The sequence below is a fragment of the Cygnus atratus genome, chromosome 2 (assembly GCF_013377495.2).
Source record: "Cygnus atratus isolate AKBS03 ecotype Queensland, Australia chromosome 2, CAtr_DNAZoo_HiC_assembly, whole genome shotgun sequence".
Lineage (NCBI taxonomy): Eukaryota > Metazoa > Chordata > Aves > Anseriformes > Anatidae > Cygnus > Cygnus atratus.
This window is the reverse complement of record NC_066363.1, coordinates 10,787,506-10,804,693: the sequence shown is the minus strand read 5'-3', so window position 1 is coordinate 10,804,693 and position 17,188 is coordinate 10,787,506. Positions and strand designations below refer to the sequence as shown.

Below are 17,188 nucleotides of genomic sequence, written 5' to 3'. Positions count from 1 at the left end.
ATGGATAGCTTTCATCATTGAAGCATTCCTATTTCCATTAAAAAAGTGTCAGAAAAGAGCCAACTAGACATAGACTGCTAAATTGTTAAGATCTGTCTACCCCACATGGCTGAAAGACTGGTTTTCAACTCTTTCAAGTAAACATGACAGAGACTGATTGCTGTTACTAAGGCTCATGATGGAATTTTTTGTGGGCCCAGTCCAGGAGAAACAGGTAAAGTTATCTAAGCTGGGTTACATAAGAGCGAAAGGAGGACAGAATAAGCAATCAGTACAGTTCTGCTAGATAACAGCTTAAAGGTTTGGTACTATTGTGCATGCATGACCTAAAGTGAGTAGTATTTTTGTTGAAATTCTTTCCAAAATACTGCCAAGCAAGACATCCCCCCCCCCCAAAAAAAAATGTTTAAAAGCCCCAAATAAAAAAAGAACTACAACTTTCAAGAGTGCATGCATCGTCTGAAATCTTTTGCACAAATACCCTCATCCAGTACATTATGTACTGCTTTTAATAGCAAATGAAGTCATGTAAGAACAATAACAGTAAGAAACATCAGTGTGAATATGCAAATTCCAAGATATTTCCAAAATACTTTTCCAAAACCTTTCTCCATTTCTCAAAAACAATAGAACAAAACCCAAAATCTCCTTTTGTAGCCAGTTTATTCGAGATGAGTATGATTTCACTCACAAGTGCTATTCAAAAACATTTTTCTTGAAAGCATTTAAAAGATGAAAATTGTTTACAACTTTTTTTCCATGAACTCCTAATGTCTGTGGCAAATGGAGTACATTCAGGCTGCGGACAAAGCACCTCTAGAGCAGACATAAGTATTTTTGGAAGAACACTGGGAGAGTTCTTGTAAATATTAGTCTGATATGGTTATGCTATATGGCTTAATTTGGATTATTCTGAACTCCTCTGGAAATCCATTCCAAGTTAAAATTGATTATTAATATTGTTTTTTTTAAGAATCAGCTCGCAGCTTTAATGCCTCAGAGCTTAAGTTCATATTTCTACAGAACAGCTCTCCACAACAGGATGTGGCTTGAGTTCTTTTTTTGACCTACCTGTTACTCTACAGTAACAGGCAGCAAGTTGTTCCTATTACAATTTAAACAGGATCCTGAGACATCGAGTGGCCAGTGATAAAATGTGCCTTCATAGGTAGAAGAGGAACATTTCTGCACCAGTAAATGATTGCCATGTGCAGATCTATGATTGACTAAATCCTAGCCACATGCATACACCCAATCGACTCTGCCCTTGTTGATACACATGTAAAATGGGTGCCCAACCTCATGTTGTAAAGCCGTGAATCAAACCTTTATCATTAAGTGAACTGCATGCTGGGCAGAAAGCCAGTATTTACTGTTTTGAATCTTATTTTCTTAAAATAACCTTGTAACAAAAATAAATATATATATAGTTTTAACCACAATATAGACAGGTATTATTTCTCCTACCAGAGAATTTTATCTGTTTCTGCTGCACAATACATCATATGTATACCAGTCTGCACTACTCAACAACTTAACCCACTGTGTACCCGCTTTGTAAGGAGTGTCTTCTACAAAGCATTCTTGAACTATATATACCTCATCCCATGTTCTTTTCTTATCCATCCCAGATCTATGCAGTTTCCACCTCTCCTTTCTCTCCATCACCCGTTTGCTCTTTTCTTTTACACTTGCACTTCGTGGATTGCACTCTCTTCTGTTTCATAAAGCCTGAAAACCCACCTCTTCTGTCAATGATATTACTTAACGTAGCGCTTTGTATTTTTTCTGTACTGCATCATGCCACACCATGTTCATTCACACACAAATACTGATTTTAATTTGAACCAGGGATTCTTGTAACTTGCTTAGCCTGTGCTGTTAATTTGTAAACTGCCATGTACACAAGGATTATTATATAAATAAACAACAGTAACAAACTCCAGGTGAAACTATAAAAACATAGGTAGCCAGAATGCAGCTACCCAAACTGGAACTGGGGCAAGAGGGCAAGGACACCTATTCTCGTAGAAAGTGCCAGTGGATCACTAAAATGGCTTGGATTAGTCAAAATCATAATATAAATACACACTTCCAACAGAATATCAAAAGAGTACAGCATATCTATCACCTAATTACCTTATGTACCTACCGAGGGTGCTACAGCCTCGTTAACAAACCCCTTCTCACCACGACCTCCCATGGCAGCTGGAGGTAGCCTGAGATGCGGGAAGTGAAGGTCATCATTGAAATGCAAGACAAAGGCATCGCGAAGCAGAACATCGTGCCGGGGATGTTCCCGTAATGAAGGCTAACAGGCAGCTCTCCACCAGTCCCAGCTGCTCAGTTAATTTCATTAATAAAATGCAACTCTGAAGAAATGCTCAAAGATGGGGCTGAAATTTCAAACTGTCAAGAGCTCTTTTGCTTCCTAACTTTAGTAAGGCAGACATGAATAGGTTTGGTACCCATTGTGACCTCGTATTTCACTTTATTTATTTGATAGCCACCTGGCCACTACACCCACAAGAAGGTGAGGCTGGGCTGCGATCCCGCTGACACCTGTTAGCTCTCCTGCTCCAGCCCACGTGGTCGGCAGCAAAGCCGGCTTTCCCTTGAAGGCACCCAAGCTCTAACTCAGCCACTCAGAGTTTGCAAGCCTTTTTCAGCAGACATCTTCAGCTCCCAAAAAAAAGTGCAAGTATGTTGCATTAAAACAGACTTTTTGCTTCTATTATCACTCGATTCTCGTTGAATTTTTTTTCTTTGTCTTGCAGCAGGGTTTCAGCAGCAATTTATTTATTTATTTTTATCTTGCTGAGTTGTCTTCCATGACTGAAGTTCCTATTTACTGGCAAAGAAACACACAGAGTAGGCACTGCACATCCGTCCGAATTTGCAGCCGATGCAATGCTCTTCCAGAAGCGAGCAGAAGTATCACATCCCCATTGAAAGTGCCTTGCGACACAGCTCTTGCCCAGCGAGGGGATGCTATTCATAAAACATTCCGTCAAATTCCTCCTCTACTGTCAGAGTCCCCGTGTATGTACATCATTTTTTGATACTTAAAGAAAGGAATCACTACCCAGAGAGCCCTGAGGAAAGTATAACAAGAAGTCGTACCAAAACCGTCATCAACTAATATAATAAAACTATTACAACAGTCTGAGAGCTAAGCCAAAGAGCATTGTGCTTATTAGGAACACACTGTAAGTAAGACGAACAATTCACACACACACACACACACACATTTAGAATATCTCTGATGAAGGTACAGCAACAGAGAGATACTTAACATGTTCATATCCAGTTGTTTGACTCAGCTTTGAGTGTACATCAGGAATGCATAGGGAAATACACCAAGGGATGCAGACAGATTAAATTAGCATCTCTGGATTCTTAGCTTTCTTTTAACAAGTGGGAAATACAGATCCCAGACCTGTGCAGCGAGTCCATCTTCATATGAAACATTACTTTCTTGTTCCACCTGCATTAAGCCAGACAAAACAACACCTCAGAAGAGCATGAACTTTTCTTTTTGTCTCTGTAGGGAATTAACTGAGAAGTGCAAGGGTGACCCTTTAAAAACCACTGCTGCCAACTGCACCACTGCCAAAGAATTTACCGTCTCTTTTTATACAATATGCTTGCCTATTGCATACCAAGAAACGGTTTATTCCACTGTGAGTAGCTCCCTCTCAGAAAATACCGGACACTTGAGAGCATCCCGTCTCGCTTTTCCTCCTCTTCACTGCCACACATTAGCTGTTGCCCCATTTCTTCTCTCTCTTTTTATAAATCTAGATCATTGTCCTTCTGCTATAGGACAATAGCAGCACTTACAGTCTAGGAAATTAGTTTCCTCCTGCTGCTGAATACATAAAATACTTTTCCCACTTTTTTTTTTTAATGTGATATTTAGAATTAAAGAATAAGCTGTTTTTAGAGGGTTTTTTTAGCTTTAGAAAGTTATTTAGGGTCATCATTTTAAAAACGTGGCTTTCATTTTCATGCTTGCAAGCTATGTATCCCAAGGAAATACGTAACAGCAAGCTGATGCCTAATTACATGACTTAATGTTGCAAAACTCTGTATATAAAAGCAGAACTGCCAAAGAAGATCAAAATCTTTTTTCCCCTTTGTTTGCTATGGTATGCATTTTTTTTCTATTTAAATTATGTACAGAAAAAAAAAAGATCCTGCATGATAAGACCATGAATTCAATTGTTTTCCTTTATACTGTATATAAGTTAACTGGGATATTTAGTTTTGTTTGCCTTTTTTTTTTCCTTTCTTCTTGCCGACATGCCACTTAGAAGCCACTAAGCCCAACAATATTAACTCCTTACCAGTGTCTGATAGGTAGATGACCTAGCCACAATGCGAGTAAATAATCTAACTGCTAGATCAATGCACGCAGCACAAATTAAAATGGCTGCAAGGATCTCCAAGCATAAGATTAGAGACCCAAGGAAAGGTTCCTCCTGCTTTTTATTTTATATTTCAAAGAAATGTAACTATTTATTTTTAAAAAATCCACGTCTTCCTATCAGAAATAATGCAGCATTGTTCCAATATATGGTGACCAAACAACGTATCTTTAGTGTCAAAAATCAGCCTACATTTTGCAATTCTTATACTGAATAACTTCATTCAAGGCAAACACAGTCTCTGCTCAAGAAACATAATGGTGCTAGGATCTAGTCCAAACTGAATTGTTACATCACGCGTGAAGATAATGAATGTTAATTTAAAATAATGTTCTTTCAACTCTAGTTGTTTTTTTTATATATATATATAATCAATCAGGCCTGAAAATGCATGCATGCGCTCTCACTGCCACACGCTCGCTCTCTGTCACTCATACACAAACACTTCATTATATATTCTCATTCCCAGACATTCAGGAGAAAATTCTCTGCAGGTGTGAACTAATATTGCTGCACTAAAGTCACTGAATTATTTTAGCAAAGTAACTGGCCCTCTCACACACACGTTGTGATGTGTGTACCCAGACTTACACTTAATGCACATTTCACATCAAATTTTCTCTTTCTTCCTTTCATATGTGCATTTCCCAGCTCTTATTTGCACTCGACAGACAACCGCTACCGGCTTTCATTAGCTCACACCTCGACATCTCTTATCTCCATCAAATAGCGCACGAAGAGGCAGGTACACATGGCTCTTTCCTGCAGCTGGGGAGGAAGCTCTAGATAAATACCAGAGGAGAAAGAGCTCTGCAGACAAAGGCTGCAAGGCATTCGGAGAGGACAGAAGAATAGGCTTGACCCAAAAAGCAGCAGGCATTAATGTTATTAGCGCAAATGTTCAATTATTATATGAAAGAGAATTTTAAATATTCTCAAAAAAAAAGTTTTGGAATAAAAACCTGTTTTTCGGCATAACAACAGAAACCAACATCTAAATGATCATTGCTGGGGAGCCAATATGGAGGGGAAAAAAAGTTCTCTAGAGCCTCCTACATCAGAAAATTGGTGATTTTTGGCTCCTTTCTATGAGACATTTGAGATTTGTCTCCAGCCACTGCCAGACTCTGGATTACATGACATGCTAGTTTGATCAAGAAAGGCACTTGGCGTGTAAGAGAAGCCAAGTGGGAATCTGGGCACCGTTCCTTCCCACTGGCCCAGGAAAGGCTGCAAGGGCCTACCCACAAACCTGGCAAAGCAAACGCTGTTCTGCTCCTTGGTGCACCAGGACACAAAGCATCTGAGCCTTCAGTTACCTTTAGCTGGTATTTGTCAGCATTTCCTGTGCCACTACAAGGGGCAAGAATTTTTTCATGTGATTGAAAGCTACACGTCTTCAGAAGTTGGGGATACAAATTAGGCTTGCACTTGGACGATTTGTAAATGGGTTATTTTTTATAGAACTCTCTCTTTAAAATTATTCAGATAAAGAAAGTCAATGTGGATTAGAAAACCTAGTAAAACTGACACCTGGAGGTACTTGACTGCTAATCCCTGTTTTCTAAAAGGTAGGAGTTGAATAAGAAGAGGAGCTCTCAGGTCTGGAATCAGAGAGGAGTCAGGGGTATGCTTCCAATTAGAAGGTTTTATAAAGAAGCCTCCTGGGAGCCAGAGGAGTGGAAAGTGCACAGGAAAAGGAAGAATCTTTCTTACACCAAGTATTTCCTGTGAGTCTATTTACTCCAGGTCAATGTAAGAAGAGGCTGACAAAGGTACAGAACTGAAAGATGCAATTACTAAGCTGAGAGCAGCGAGGTTTCTTGCTTTCCCACAGCAGGTCCGAAACGCTCCCAGGTATGCATCAGGACCAGCACAATTGCAACCTCTCCTTCAAAAAGATGCGTCAGCAAAATAAAACTTTTTTTTTTTTGAAAAAAAAGTAAAGATTTTAACTTTTTTTTATTTTTATGACTACTTTTGAACAACCTGCCATTACATTCTAGAGGTCAGACGATCGATGGGAATTACTGCTGATTAAAGCACAAAACCCCTCTCATCCACCCCCCACCTTTAACCAAGACCAAGAAAAGTTTTCAGAAAGCTATTTTGATCGGTGAAAATACAGTTCTTCCTTTTTTTTTTTTTTTTTTTTTTTAAATTCAGAGAACGTTACTATCAACACTGTATTATTCAGTGTGCTGTATTATCTTCAAATGTCACTTGACAAGCACGATGAGTGACACTGGAACATCCAGCTTCCCTGGAAAAGGTTCACGCAGTCGGTTCTTAGGAATGTCCTAGAGCCTCGACTGTATTTATATGAAACTAAAAATGGTGCCAGTCTGGTTCCTGTGAAAACAGCTAATAACAGTTACATTTCTTCTTTTACCAGTTTCCTTTATTAATAATTAACTCTTTCTGTTCTATACAGACTGTAAGAAACACAAAAAAAATGTAAAAAGCCACTAACAGAAAAATGTTATCCGTATTTCCTCTGTTTTTCTCTTGGATATTGTGAATTCCTTTAAAAACTGGTGTTCATGTAGTAAATTGTCTTAATTTCAATAGGAACAATCATCAACGTAAAATTTAGCATGTAAAAATGTTTTTTTTAAATAACAATACTCATACAGTTGATATTCAAAAGGCATGAAAAATGCCAACACGACATTGAGTATTCCAGCCGAAGTATCCAAAATATTATGTAAAAATTATATAGGCAAAACAAATTGCAACTGTGCTCTTCCTTGATATTTGGAGTTCTACGTAAAGATTTAATTTTTGCATATTTTATGAAAAATAAGCTTGATTCATCAGCATGCTCCGAGGCCTATGCATTTTTATGTCAGTCTGAAACAAATGCTTATATGACCAAAGTCTCCATCATTATATTAATATTAATCTACCGATAACAATGACTTTTCTGCAGTGAACATCATCTATTTTCATCAGTGAACAATCAGTAGCCTGTGATTACGCTTTATGAAATAGCAATTCTTTTGTTTTGATTTTGTACAATTTTGAACCTGAATCTTAAGTAATTGCTTGGGGAGAGGGGTTTATGCAAAAACACTGGGTTTAAGATGACCCCAAAGTCAGTAATGGCTCTGAAGGTACCAATCTCAAGATTAACAATCGACCAAAAGGAAAATCAGAGAAAAAAAAAAGCCATCATTCTAAGGTCAAATTTCCACTTTAACTTGTGTCTGTGAATGCACGCACTGCAATGTTGCTCAGCGAGGGACACTCTTCTCTTTGGAAGTTTTCTGTTACCGGCAACGACATCAAGAAAACAGCAACAAGGCACAAACAGTCAAGGCAGGCTTGGCTGTCACTTGGCTTCTGACTTGAGAAACATCTGTAATTGCGAACAGGTATTTGCAGAAGAGAGGACCTCTTGCTGAATACTGAACGGTGTCTGAGACTTAACTGAAAACGATGAGAGCTTGCTAAGAAAGCTCTCATCTCTCCGATCTTCTCAAAGATTTGTTGAGCAATAACATACCCAACGTAATTTTATTTTTCTTTGTGTATTATTTCTAGCTACTTTGGGATTCCACTAATCATTTTCCCACAACTCCATTTTGTTTCACTTCATCGCCGCTCCAGAAGGTTCCAATAAAACCTAACGTTGCAAGATAAGAATCACTCTGCTAAAATTAGTGAACTAAGTACAATATCCCATGAGTCACCGCCTGCTACTCCCATCCACCTATCTTTAAAAGACCAGATAATAAAGCCGTACTGTAAGTGCACGAGATCAAAGTACAAATACCCACTTTCCAAAATGCCACTTCTGAGTCCTACACCTACTAGCAGACTCCTACAGTCTGTAGCTGAAACATTAGTTAAGTTAGCTGCAATAAAATCATATATTTGAATATAAGGCAAGTTGGTTTCATGTTTATTTTTAACATGCTAACAAAGGAAAAGGAAATGAAACATGAGAAATGGGTAAACACCAATATATTTAACTTTTTTTTTTTTTAAGTAACTAAATCTTAAATTGGTTATATCCTATTATGGAGAAAAATGAATTAACAGAGCAGGACCAGTTCTTTGCATGCAAAAATGCAACTCCCACAGAAAGGGTGAATGGGATGTTATTGGTATTTTGGCAGGTATACTCCACTTTATTTTTTAGCCAATAAGTGGATAACACTTCAGGTTTCACCCTCTGGTGTTAAAACTATTTGTTAAGAATTTGTTTTATACCATACTGCAATTCAAAATTGTATGTAGAGTCATAATCATTGATTTAAAATGTTTATTCTGCAATTATTTAACCTTAGAATAAAATATTGAACATAGTATACAGGTATACTCAGAACTATTCTGTTGGTGCACTAATAACAATACTTCACTTACAATTTTTAATATGCTTGTAATTTTGAAATACTATGGTCCTGCCATTTTAGCCAATAATGTACTTTAAACTCAAATTATAAGTCTCTATACTTGCACAGCAGAAACTTTTGCACTTCAGTGACTGGAGTGGAAAATGAGAGATTGGAAAAAAAAAATCAAAGAGTCTTTTGTATACAAAACTCTCAATAACAACGCTTTGGATTTATCTGCGTGAAAGAGCTATAGGTCAGGCTCTGATGGGATGTTACCAAAGCTGTGTGGCCTAAAATTAGATGCCATGAGCTTTAGCTTGGGTTCATGGACATGTCACAGTGCCTCACTAGTGTGCCTGCTGTCATCTGCCAACAAGACTAAAAGATCCTGTTTGTCTCAGGGGGGAAAGAAAACAAAACAGGGACATGAAAAAAAATACGAATGAAATATCGTTAAAACGTAAGGAACAGTCTCTAGGACTGTACGGTTCTATGATTCAAATAAGTTCACCCTTTAATAACTTGTATATTTAAAGAAATTGATTGCAGCCATCTTGTATCGATGCATATCAAATCAACTGCAACTGCATGTGTTACGACTTTAGATACTCGATGAAACAGCATAGCTAGAACAAGTAGCTTATTTACTCTTTCTGAAACACAAATAACGCTAGAAATCCACTATGCAGTTATTTAGTTACCCCTAAAACACATCTCTTTGCATGAATTCAATATTCATGGCTTAGTTAATAAATAAATAATAAAACAAACAGAGTTCAGACTTGCCCAATTAGCTCAATGACAGACATTGGTTTAAGCAGATAATAAAGCTATGTTTAAAGCCCAGAATTGAATATACTGAAAAAAAAGAAATGGCCCAACACAGCCCTGCTCTCCGAGAGCGATACATGCAGACAGGCCTCTGAAATCAAAGAGCTCTGTGTGCCATAAGGGTTCACACGTTCAGCCAGAGGCCACAGTGTTTATTGTGCCATGCACGGCCACTCCAGCACCTACCAGCCCACTCCCAGTTACGTACGCTACATCTACGAATTAAGGCTTTTTGGAGAAACTTATTTTTTCCCATGGTTTCATGACAAATTTGAATTGTATTAAAAAAAAGTTTGAGACGTGTTCTGCATTTCCTATAGATTGCAAGATACTCCTTCACTACTACTGAATTTGCATCCTCATAATGCACTGAAAATTATTTAAAACTTATTTTTTAGGAATGTAAGAGTTAACTTATTAAGAAATTCCTGCAAAATGGAATCATGACCTCATCTTATAAACTACCTATTTTGCAGGCTATATTCTCCCAACTGGCAGATTAGACCTTAGAACAATAACCCAATTATGAGCTAAATTTACATTCAACTGATCGAAAATCATCCAGAACCTGACAAGAACAATCTTTGTTCACAACATTTAGCACAAGCAACTCTGACAGACCAAAATGTATGAGCTACATAAAAGATGACGTATGTTGCGCTGCCCAGCTACCAAGGGCACCACGCTCCAAGTACTACACAAGTACTACGGGAGTGCTCACCACATCCTGAGACTTTTTAAAAAAGTAAACTCACACACATATGGCCAATGATTTTAAACAGCTCAGCATTTTGTGAACCAAGTTTATCACTGGTATGTGAGCCACACATACTTCGGATAGATTAATTTTGTTTACAGTTCAACTTAGTATTTGTAACAACCTACATCAGGGATAAAAGACTTATTTTGCTGATATTTATGCTGCTCTGAATCTAGCTAAAAACCCTTCAACCAGTTTAAGAAGAAAATTAGATGTTCTCGTAAGACATTTGCTATTAGAACACTGTTCCTCTTTCAGGACTTTTATCCTGAAGAGATTCACTGTCTGAAGTCCTTACAAACCTCGAGAGCTAAACGCTCTGTAAAACAGTAGAAGGCAGTAACTACGAAAAATAGTTAGTTATGTCCAAGGTTTGTGAACTCAGAACCGGAGTTAGATAGCTAATTCCAAAACGATTCTGATTCTGGAATTCTCCCTGATTTTCAAGTTGTGTGAAACACTGGAATTTTATAACAAATTAGACAATGCAGTTTAGATGCCTAAAATTAAGAAAACATCTTCAAATTTTGTCTTTTATCTACCTAAGTATTTCATCCTAATTCAGAGATGGCAGCTAGCACAGTTCAGAGGTCCCCATGCTGCAGTTTGCTGATAGAAATGCACAACAGCCTACATGTAGCCTAAGCCACTTCCAGGTGAGTTTCAGGCCAAATTCCTTGTCCATCCACCTCATTTTCTTTTCCAGGAGCACCATGTCTGCACCCAGTGGGCGCTACATCTCAACAAGGTGCAAATGCTGAACACACTTCACAGCCTTTCACTTCACTTCATTTGCTCTTGAGATAATGTTAGGCTGAAAAGATGATCCAGGCTCTTTTCCCACAGAAGCCTCAAGTCCTTCCTAAAAGTTCCTTCTTCTCTCTGCTCCAAGGGCAGGTGGAATCTGAACACTAGCTGCATGCAGACCTCCTCCTACCTCCAAACAGGATGGACACAGCACAGATGACAGCAAACAACCCAGCAGTTATATTTGTTGTCAGCACAGTGATTACAGCCATGAAATTCTTGTTATTTCAGCAGTGTTCAATTTTTCCTGAAGAACTAAGAAATGTTGCCTTAGCTCACAATACATAAGGGATAAGACAAACTACTAAGAATTTTGGTTTATGGGGACCAAATTTCTTATTTTTTAAATTTGCATTTAAAAATAGTATCTGTAAGTGCTTGTTTAGATGAGAAAAAAAATACACCAGTTTAACTGCAATGGAGGACACTTCTAGCACCCTGCACTTCTTGTTCACAATGGCATGGAAGTGATCACACTCCAACTTACTACACTCAGTAGTGTAGTACGTTAACAAGCAGTGTGTGAAGGTGGAAAAACTCAACCAGTTGTAATTTTGTCAACAGAGCTAAACTCCTGTATTCTGATACGTGAAATGGATATTCTGATCCATAAACTAAAATGAATGAGCCAATTTAACTTGGTTTACTAACACAGAGAAAAAAAAATCATGGACAGAATTAGCCTGATTCTTTTCACTTATCCACAAAAAGCACTTCTCTGTCAAATTAGCATGACAAAGCTCTGAAGTGTGGAATAGGAACATTCTCCTAGCTCACCAGCAAAATCTTAAGACCCTCAACCCAACATCCACACACTCAGAATTTCCCTTACTGCTGACTTCATCACTAGGTAATTTCCATCACACTATCCGGTTCATTAGAAGAGTCGTTTTTCTATGGGTAAAGGAGTTTTCCAGGAGACCCTCTTTGTCCTTTAGGGGCTGAACCTGACACCAAGCGTAAGTCACAGGTGCCTCTCCATGACCGCAGATACTACTGACCCACAGGACAGTCAACCAAGACAGCAACTCGTTTCCCCATTCATAAAACCAAACTCACAATCAGAAAGATGAGGTGCACTCTGCAGTCCTACCCTACCCCATCCCGTTCTCCATTAAAATATCTCGTCAAAACAGAAAAGGTTTGTTTAGACATGAAAAAGCTGGCATTAACCAAAAATCCACAAAGGGAATTATTGTGGAGATACACTCGCTTTTATATAAAACAGCAGTCAGCAAACGGTCTACTTCCCTAAAGGCTTTCTGTAGCATGCTCAGAATGGTTGATAAGAAAATTATGAGGAAAAAAAAAAAAAAAAAGCATGGAGAGATGCCAGGTCCTTCATGCTGAAGGATGAGGGACTAGAAGTACCCAAGGGACTGCAACCCGAACCACGCACTGGCATTTCCACTCCCACTCTACCCCCCCCACACCTGTCTCAGTGATCACCCTGGAAGAATTAAACAATTCCCTACAAAGAACAGCAACAAAGTTGGGGAAATAAACGAAAAACAAAAACAAACAAAAGACAAAAACCAATATCACTAAGACAAGAAAGCATTTTCTGCATTTGTCCCTTTCCACTGCAGGAAGATCTTTCAAAACTATTTTACAACAAACAGCATTGCTCCTACAATACAAAGATTGTGGTAGATGATCCCAGGACATTAAAATGCCAAATTATGCAGTTATAAAACCAACCAGCACCAAATTAGAGTTTTTCATCCCTTTTCCTCTCTTCGAGCCACCCCTCGCTCCAGCGCTTGCAAAGTTCTGCTTGCCACATTTGCAGAAATAAATAAATAAAACAAATTCCAAAATTAAGCGTGCTGTTTTCAGGGCAAGCCCCAAAAGATGTGCAAAGTTTTCCAAGTCTGTAACACCAATATTTTATGGGAGGACTTTTCCCTGAAACACAGGGAAGGTCAGGGAAGCACAGAAAGGCTCCCCATCATCCCTACCACAGGACACCCCCCATGCATGCTTTCATCCTTTCCTCATGAAAGAAAGGAGATAAATAGGCCTCTGGACAATCCCTGAGGTTGGGGATGATGAAGGACAACGCCTCAGAAAGTCCACAGAAGGGAGTTATGCGGAGACGCGGCTTGGAGGGGCGGGGAGCAGGGGGAAAGTAAGACAAAAAAAAACCCCACATCGCCAAAGACTCAGCAGTCCAGGCTTTCCTAAAACTCGACCTCCGAGCCCCGCAGGTCCCTTTCATGCCCGGGGGGGAGCGAGTGAACTATTCTTGGAGGGAGCGGGAGGCGCCCCCCGCATCGACCCCTTCCTCGCCCCAGCCCCGGACAGCCCGAGGACGAAACACCCCGCTAGCAGGGGAAGCCGGAGGCCGCCCCCCAACCTACCCTCCCGGCGGGGCAGAGCCGGGCTTTAAGGCCGTCCCCGCCGCGGGGGTGGCGCAGCCCGCCCGGGGGCGGAGGGCCGGGGCTGGGGGTGAGCTTACAGCCCCGGCCCTCTCCCTGCTCGCCCGCGGGGAAGGGGAGTTATGGCCCCGCTCCCGGTCTGCGGGGAGCCGCCGTCTCCCCTCTGCGGAGGAGGCTCGGCGCTGTCGAGCAGCTGCCATTACTCGGGCCGAGACCCAAGCAGACATTCCCCCCCCCCCCCAAACCCCAGCGAGGAAACGCGGGGGCGGTGGGGGAGAAGCGAGAGAAAGGAAAAAAAAAAAAGGGAGGGGGAGGGGGAGAAAAGCGGGGAGCAAAGCTTGTGAGAACAGAGCCGGGGGGGCGGCGGGGCCGAGGCCGGGCTGCGCCACACCCCGCTCGGCCTCGCCTCTCACGCGAGTCCCCGGCTCCCCCGCGCCCTGCAGGCCCGGCGGAGCGCTGAGGGCAGCGTTCCCCCCGGGGGGGCCCTCTGCCCCTCTGCCCACCCCACCGCCTCCTCACGCCCCGACCCGATCCCGGCCCGGGCTGAAAGTCTGGCGAAACCGCCGGCTTTTTTTTTTTTTTTTTTTTTTTATTGGAAGCCGAAAGCCGGCCGGGGAAGGCGTGTAAGGACAAAAATAATCGGCGTTAATAATCACACGCGCCCCGCCGCCGGCCCCCTTCTTCTCGATTTCCAAGCGGGCTGCGAGATAATCCTTCCCACTCCAAAAAAATAATATATATATATATATATACATATATATAAAAATCCCGCCTTCCGTCCCCGTCGCCCCCCCCACGCTCCCCCCCCCGCAGCCCCACACATTTTATTATTAAGTATAATTGCTCCCCCCTCCCCATATGCTCCCCCACGGGGCAGGATTGCCCCCTCCCCTCGTGCCCAGCCCTTCCCCTGTCCCCTCTCCCCCATCTCCTTGGAACAGTGTGTACATGATTTTGTAGTTTTTTTAAGGCGCCATGTTTATAATCCTCCATCATATTAAAAAAAAATCCACCCAGCATGAGACACGGTGTCTCTCGCACCCCAAAGCCAGGGAAGCAGACAGAGAAATATCCACAGGGCTGTAAATTCAACCCCCCCTCCCGCACACACACCCCTCCTCCCCAGACTTAAAAGTCTCTCTCACCTTGTGCTGCTGCCGCTGCTTCTGCTGCTGCAGGGGGGGAGAAGTTAAGCCAGGGGAAACTTTTCAATCCCTTCCCCAGGCCGCTGCTGCCTCCTCCTTCCACATATTTTTCCCCTCAGAGTTTTATTGTGTCTGAATTTTCTCTCTCTCTCTCCTCTTCTGTCTGTCCACAGTTCAGGTTTCTGGGGTAAACAGGGTTTAGGATGGTGCTAGGGATATTTGGGAGAAGGAGAACTCTAGTGGTGTCTGCTGGAGTTGCTGTTTGTTTCTTTTATTATTTTTTTTTAATAATACATTTGAAACGGATCTTTAACTATTTATTATATATGTATTTTATCACACTCTTAGATCTGGATCCTCTCTTATTGCAGAGGAAAAAATTAGCAGTTATCTGACCTCTTATCGTGAAACCCAGTTTGGAAAACATTTTTAAAAGTGGATACACACTTTGGGCAACAGAAACTAAAGCATATAGAAACAGTGTTCTGTCCCAGAATTGGCTATGTGTTCCAATTATGGGTCCACACTTTCACTGCAGGATTAGAAAATCTAGGTAATATGAAACTGCAGAGGCATATATATATATATACATATGTAAGTAGCAGGAAAACGTACTTTTAATACTATTTTTACATAGACTATGAGATAAATATTAATTATTCATAAATGTCTAAGCAAATGCATTCTAAAGTTTCTGAAATACTCAAGGAATTAAATAATGGTAACATATTTTATAATTGATTAAACTCGACTAGCACTGTGACATACTTTATTAAAATAAATATAACTATAAGCTTAATAACTTTATAAGCTTAATAACTATAAGCTTAATCCCGTAAAATTTATGCATGCAAATAATTTTACTCACCTGAGTAGTCACTAGTATTATTAAAATAGTTTTGGAATACTAATAATGAAAAAAGATGCATCCATTCTGTCTGTTCAGTCAAAGAATTTAACAAAATTTACACTCTGAACAGTGAAGGTTTCTCTAGTGTGTTTAGTAAATAAAATTTCTAGTAGTGTCTAAAACCACATTTTGTTTGAGACTGCTACATCAGGACTTCACCTCCACTTTTAAAAAATAAAATGCAAATAAGAGCTTGTTGAATGGCAGTGATAAAGCTTTACTTATGTTGTGTATTTAAATATGAAAGAACATTTTACATTATCTAAAATAAATAGATAGGAAAGAAAGTGCTGGTAATCTGTTTTCAAAGGGTACTTGAGGGGCTGGGCAGATACCAAACAGTGATACTATAGTTTATTAACTGCATTATATTGCTTTCATTAATAAAAAGCAAATGAGATTTATGGGCCATTTTTAAGTAAGAAGGACACTCAGGAAGAGATTTAGTGTCAGTGTAATTACAAAAAGGCTACCTTATGTTAAGCATTTAGTTGTGATGTTTGGCTCAGATTTTGTTAAGACTTGTAATTTTCAAAAGACGCTTGATTGAAATATATGCCAAGTTTCCATAGGATATTGGTGGCTTGGCTGCCTTAAGTTCCTCTGAAACCTGCTCTATACAAATTGTATCTGAGCTATATTTGTATATGAAGAAAAATGTTTGGGTGCTTATCATTTCTACGGTTTCTACCATTCAGTCAAGCTGGCAGGTCTACTCAAGCAGGTGTGTTTTAGGCATACCAATTTTTGCAACCAGAAGCAAAGAGGAGAGAAACGTACCCAGCAGCATACAGAACCGTCTTTAATTCTTCAGCTAAACCAGCCAGATACCCCATACAACTGGGTTGGCTGGGGGCATTCTTTGGCATACATCCAAGACAAAGCTCCAATTCCACTCCCTGGTACTTTAGTGAGAAGATTTATTACTCTGACACAGTGCCTTCTCCTTACCTATACAAATATTTACTTAAGGCAGAAGTTCAGCTATCTTCAGTATAAAAAGGTTTTAGCCCTTTATCTCTCAGGTCCCATAGAGAGCTGTCAAATAAATATTTAGGCCGCAGTTTCACGAACGCGGAAGCATATGCAGGATTGAATCCTTATGGTTTGCCTTACCTTACAGGTTTTTTTTTTTTTTCCTGGAATCCACTGCTTGCCAACAATTTGTTGTAGTTAACGTATTTGTAAAGGGTAGTCTGGACCGTCTCCAAATATTTGTTTCAGGATACAAATATTTGATTTTGTAAAGAACAAGGTATCCTAAAGCAAACATTTAGGGAGTGTCTACAACCATAACTACTTCACCTTGTGTGAGCTGATGGGCAGTGAATTAAATCAACTGTAGAGAAACAGGCATATAGTTTATATATGGGTGTTGGTGGGCCTTGTTTTGAAATGCTTTGTTATCCTCTTTAGATCCCTCAGCTAGCCAGTTTTATTATATCGCCTTCGTAGTGCATATTGAAGGATAAAAATGATGCATTTTCCAATCATTTTGATTTATTTTTCACTGTATAGGAAAGACTTTTTTTATGTTCATTAAGATAAAGAATTGAAGCGACTCCAGCTGGTCTTGGTTAG

At 40.1% G+C, this 17,188-nt stretch overlaps 1 protein-coding gene across 6 annotated transcripts in view; it reads right to left on the bottom strand.

Annotated features, from left to right (window-relative positions):
• Positions 1 to 14,938, bottom strand: part of ZMYND11 (zinc finger MYND-type containing 11) — a 107,490-nt gene extending 92,552 nt beyond the window's left edge. Inside the window, exon 1 of one of the 6 annotated variants that reach the window (XM_035564293.2) lies at positions 14,698 to 14,938. The gene's annotated coding sequence lies outside the window, so the exon portion shown is untranslated. The remainder of the gene's footprint in view (positions 1 to 14,697) is intronic. The other 5 variants (XM_035564296.2, XM_035564297.2, XM_035564291.2 and 2 more) reach the window with 5 other exon arrangements.
• Between the last annotated feature and the right edge of the window lie 2,250 nt (positions 14,939 to 17,188).